Source organism: Chiloscyllium plagiosum, chromosome 37 (genome assembly GCF_004010195.1).
Source record: "Chiloscyllium plagiosum isolate BGI_BamShark_2017 chromosome 37, ASM401019v2, whole genome shotgun sequence".
In the NCBI taxonomy this organism is placed as follows: Eukaryota; Metazoa; Chordata; class Chondrichthyes; order Orectolobiformes; family Hemiscylliidae; genus Chiloscyllium; species Chiloscyllium plagiosum.
Window position 1 is genome coordinate 6,678,212 of NC_057746.1, and position 6,187 is coordinate 6,684,398.

Here is a 6,187-nt window from a genome sequence, read left to right on the forward strand (position 1 = left end):
GGGTCAGATTGGGATTGGGGGGAATGAGGGGGTCAGATTGGGACTGGGGCAATGAGGGGGTTAGATTGGGATTGGACGGAATGAGGGGGTCAGATTGGGATTGGGGCAATGAGGGGGTCAGATTGGGATTGTGGGGAATGACGGGGTCACATGGGGTCCTGTTGATGATGTTTTGATGGCTCTCACTGTCAATACCTTTCCCTCCAATTTACCTCAGAGCTGAGTATTCCACCTGGAACTCTGGACACCCCTCCCCACTCCGAGACTGTCCCAGTCTGAACCAAAGAGAAAACACAGCCCACTGATCCAAAATCTGGGAAATAATTCCCTCAAGTTCTCTTGCTTCTAGAGGGAATTGCCTTTGTGGTTGATTCTAACATTGAACATTGAGCAGTCTCTCTTAATTAACAGTAATGCCATAAGACCCACTGAGCACTCAGTGTTTGTGTCTGCATCAGTAATCTCTGGGTAAAGTATGTTCCATTCAGCTTTGTGTCATCGAGATGTGCAGCATATCCAATCGGACACTCAGCCACTTTACAAAGATCAGGTAGCCATCCCGGCTTCCAGCTTTGCAAAACAATGGTAAGTTAAAATTTCACAAAAATCAACATTCTTACTTTTAGCAAATTAAACTGGTTTACATCAAATGTGTGTTCTTATGATTTAGTGCATTCCCTTCAAGTGCAAATACGCCCGGGGAGTGACAGTTGCTACATTTAAAAGACATATGGACAGGTGCATAAACACCGAACAAGCACAGTTCAGGAACATGTTGTGCTGTACGTGACGCCAAATCAAACTAATCCGTCCTGCCTGCCCTTGGTCCATATCCCTCCATTCCTTGCAGATGTGCTTATCTAAAGTCCCTTAAAGATCCCTATTGGGTATTTGCCTCTTTTACCAACCCTGGCAGTGCGTCCCACACTCCTACCACTCTCTTTGTAAAAAAACGTGCCCCTCACATCTCCTTTGAACTTTCTCCTTAAATGCATGCCCTCTAGCATTTTAACTCTGGGAAAAATATTCTGGCCATCAACCCTAGCTACGCATCTCAGAATTTTAGAGACTTCCAACAGGTCTCCCCTCAGCCTTCACAACTCCAGAGAAAACAATCCCAGTTTGACCAGCCTCTCCTTATATCTCATACCTTGTAATCCACGCAGCATCCTGGTAAACTTCTGCACATTCTCCAAAGCCTTCATATCCATCCTGTAATGTGGTGACCAGAATTGAACACAATACTGTAAGTGTGACCGAACCAAAGTCTTAGAAAGCTGCAACATGATTTCCTGACGCTTCTAAAATAGCACAAAGCCATAGAGGAAAGAGCAGAACTAGACCATTCAGCTATAGCATTATAGAGCTGTGAACATGGAAACAGACCCTTCGGCCAACTTAACCACGCCGACTAGATATCCTAAATTAATCTAGTCCCATTTGGGAACATTTGACCCATATCCCTCCAAATCCTTCCTATTCATATACCCATCCAAATGCCTCTTAAATGTTGTACTTCCCTCGCTGAAAATGTGTTGCTGGAAAAGCGCAGCAAGTCAGTCAGCATCCAAGGAGCAGGAGAATCGACGTTTCAGGCATGAGCCCTTCTTCTTTCTCCATTGTACTACCCTCCACCACTTCCTCTGGCAGCTCATCCCATCCATGTACCACCCTCTGGGTGAAAAGGTTGCCCATTAGGTCGCTTTTAAATATTTCACCTCTCACCTTTAGCTTTGGGCTCTGTTTACCCTATTCATGCCCCTCATGATTTTATAAACCTCTATAAGGTCACCCCTCAGCCTCCGACGCTCCAGGGAAAACAGCCCCAGCCTGTTCAGCCTCTCCCTGTAGCTCAGATCCTCCAACCCTGGCAACATCCTTGTAAATCTTTTCTGAACCCTTTCAAGTTTCACAACATCTTTCCGATAGGAAGGAGACCAGAATTGCATGCAATATTCCAACAGTGGCCTAACCAATGTCCTGTACAGCCGCAACATGACCTCCCAACTCCTGTACTCAATACTCCGACCAATAAAAGAAAGCATACCAAACGCCTTCTTCACTATCCTATCTACCTGCGACTCCACTTTCAAGGAGCTATGAACCTGCACTCCAAGGTCATAAGTTTGGCAGGCACTGTCTGAGGATCTTTGGTGAGTTTCTGCAGTGCCTCTTGTAGATAGTATACACTGCTGCAATTGAATGTTGATGGTAGTGGGAGTGGATATTTGTAGATGTGTTACCAATCAGGCCGACTGCTTTGTAATGGATGGTGTAACATGTTTTTGAGTTTTGTTGGTGCTGCCCTCATCCAGGCAAGTGGGGAGTATTCCATCACACTCCTGACTTGTGCCTTGTACCTTGTATTGTGGACAGGCTTTGGAGATTCAGGAAAGGACCAATGCAGGATGTCTAGCCTCTTGTAGCGATGGTGTTTCTGTGCCAAATCCAGTTGACTTTCCATCAATAGTAATCCGAAGGATGTAATAGCGAGGGATTCCAATTAATGTCAAGGGGAATGGTTAGATTGTCTCTTCTTGGAGGTGGTCATAAGCTGACATTTCTGTAGTGTGAATGCTACTTGCCATTTGTCAGTCCAAGCCTGGAGACTGTCCAGAGCTTGTTGCATTTGAGCATGGACTGCTTCAGTATCTGAGGAGTTGTGAATGGTGCTGAACACAGTGCAATCATCGGCAAACATCCCTTACTTCTGACCTTAGGATGGAGAGAAGGTCACTGATGAATCAGCTGAAGATGCTTGCGCCTAGGACACTATCCTGTGGAACTCTTGCAGAGATGTCCTGAGGCTGAGATGACTGACCTCCTATAACCTTGACCACCTTTCTATGTGCCAGGTATGACTCCAAACACTGGAGAGTTTGCCTGTGATGCCCATGGATCGCAGTTTTGATAGGGCTCTTTGATGCCACACTCTGTCAAATACAGCCTCGATGTTCAGGCTGTAACTCTCACCTCACCTCTGGATTCAGCTCTTATGTCCATGTTTGAAGCAAGGCTGGAATGAGGTCAGGAGCTGAGTGGCACTGGCAGATCCCAAACTGGGTGTCACTGAGCAGATAACTTTCAGATGGCACACAGAGAGGCAGAAGGTAGTCTGGAAGAAGCGAGGGAGGCTGCAGATGGATTTGGACAGGCGAGGTAAATGGGCAAAAAAGTGGTGGATGGATTACAATGCAGGCAAGTGTAAGGTAGGAAGAACAGAAGCATTGACTGTTTTCTAAATGGGAAAAGGCTTTGGGAAATTGAAGCAAAAAGAGACTTGGAGTCCTTGTTCAGGATTCTCTTCAGGTTGACATGTAGGTTCAGTTGGCAGTTAAAAAGGCAAATGTAATGTTCACCTTCTTTTCAGGAGGGCTACAAGAGCAGGGACATACTGCTGAGGCTGTATAAGGCTATGCTCAGATTGTATTTGGGATACTGTGACCAGCTTTGAACCCCAGATCTCAGGAAGGATATGTTGGTGTTGGAAGGGGTCGAGAGGATATTTACAATAATGACCCTGGCAATGAAGGTCTTGTCATTTTAAGGCGGGGTTGAGGATTGTGGGTCAGTGCGAGCTGGGGTTTAGAAGGATGGGGGCGATCGGATTGAAACTTACAGAGTACTGTGAGGCCTGGAATGGAGAAGATGGTTCCTCAAGTAGGAGAGACCAGGACCCAAGGGCACAGCCTCAGAATGAGGGGACAACCCTTTAGAACGGAGATGAGGAGGAATTTCTTCAGCCAGAGGGTGGTTCCTGTGTGGAAATCATTGCCGCAGACAGCAGTGGACGGCAAGTCATTCAGTGTATTCAAGACAGAGTTAGATCAGGTGAGTAAGGGGATCAGGGGTTATGGGGAGAAGGCAGGATAATGGGGTTGAGAAACATCAGCCATGATCAAACAGTGGCACAATCTCGATGGGTTGATGTGTCTTATAGTCTTACGCTCTAACAGCTGTGTAGGTGTCTTTTGATAGTGGTAAGCAAAATTCGTTCCAACACTCGGCTTAGATTTTAATGAAAGTGATTAGATTAGATTAGATTAGATTACTTACAGTGTGGAAACGGGCCCTTCGGCCCAACAAGTCCACACCGCCCCGCCGAAGCGCAACCCACCCATACCCCTACATTTACCCCTTACCTAACACTACAGGCAATTTAGCATGGCCAATTCTATTATTGGTTTTATTATTGTTATTTCCTTGAGGAGTTAAGGAGATCTGAAGGATTGATAAAACTGGTTCAATTGAGATGTTGGGGTTGATTTAAGGTCACCCCCTTATCTAACACTACGGGTAATTTAGCATGGCCAATTCTAATATTGGTTCTATTATTGTTATTTCCTTGAGGAGTTAAGGAGATCTGAAGGATTGATAAAACTGGTTCAATTGAGATGTTGGGGAAGGTACCTGGAATCGGTTGATTTAAGGTCACTGAAGTGGTACTATGGGATATTTTTTAAAATAAAGACTCTTACTGGAAGTTGCCGGGTTGAAGCTAACATCTTCACCTACTGGAAGTCACATGTCTAAGCTGATAGTTGGCAGGAGTGTGGCACTCGTATTGTTTGGAGTTGGGATGTAGCCCATGAAGAGATAAGAGCAGCAACCCTGCCTTTGCTAGCTCTCTGAGATTTGTGGAAGGCCTCCTCTCAGCGTCCTGATCAAACAGTGGCTAAACACATTCCAGAAGGACATCACATGTGACTGGTGTGTCTGGTGACCGACCTATGTATGCAAGGACTCCATACGGAAAATAATAGAGTTGTAGAGACCTACAGCATGGAGACAGGCCCTTCAGCCCAAACTGCTCCATGCTAACCCCATTCCCCTGCCCTTGGCCAATATCCCTCTAAACCTTTCCTACCCGTGTATTTGTCCAAATGCCTTTTAAATGTTGCTAATGTACCCGCCACAACCACTTCCACTGGCTGCTTATTCCATACAGGTACCACCCTCTGTGTAAAAAGGTTGTCTCTCAGGTTCCTTTTTATTCTTTCCCCTCTAACATTAAACTGATGCCCTCTCGTCCTCAATTCTCCAATCCTGGGAAAAAGACTGAGTGCATTCACCCTATCAATGCCTCTCATGACCTCTCTAAGAACTCCCCTCAGTTTCCTACGCTATAAAGGAAAACCCTCCTAGCTTGTCCAACCTCTCCCTATAACTCAGACCATTGACTCCTGGCAACATCTTTGTAAATTTCTTCTGCACTCTTTCCAGTTTAATAACATCCTTCCTATAGCAAGGTGACCAAAACTGAACACAATACCCTAAGTGCGGCCTCACCAACATTCTGTATAAGTGCAAAATGACTTCCCAATGTCTGTACTCAGTGCCCTGACTGATGAAGGCCAGTGTCCACTGTCTTCACTGCCCTGTCTACCCGTGACTCCACTTTCAGAGAACTGTGCACCTGAACTCCAAGGTCCCTCTGTTCCACCACACTCCTTAAGGCCCCACCCCATTCACCATGAAATTCCCACCTTGATTTGACTTTCCAAAATGTAAGGTCTCCCACTTTGCCATGTTAAACTCCCTTTGCCAATTCTCGGCCCATTTCCCCAGCTGATCAAGGTCCTGCTGCAATTTCTGATCACCTTCCTCACTGTTCATGATATCGTCTATTTTAGTGTCAGCTGCAAACTTACTAATCACACCTCTACATTCTCATCCAAATCATTGATATAGATAACAAACAGTAATGGGCCCAGTGCTGACCCCTGAGGCACTTTACTCGTCACAGGCCTCCAGTCTGACAAGCATCCTTCCATTATTACCCTCGGCTTCCTACCATCAAGCCAATTTGTATCTAATTTGCCAGCTCCCCCTGGATACCATGCGATCTAACCTTCAGAGCAGCCTGCCATGTGGAACCTTATCAAAGGCCTTACTGAAATCCATATAGACTATGTTTACTGCCCTGGCCTCAGCAACCTTCCTGGTCAGTTCATCAGAGAACTCTAACAAACTTGTGAGGCATGATCTCACAAAGCCATACTGACTAATTCTAATCAAACCCTGTCTTTCCAAATGCATTTATATCTTCTCAAGTCCCCCACCACAGATGTCTTACTGTCTCTAGTTCCCAGGTGTTTCTTTGCAGCCCTTCTTGAATAATGGCACAACATTATTCAATTATGTTACCTAGCATGGTGACGAAATGTCTGAAAACAAACCTTCAAGC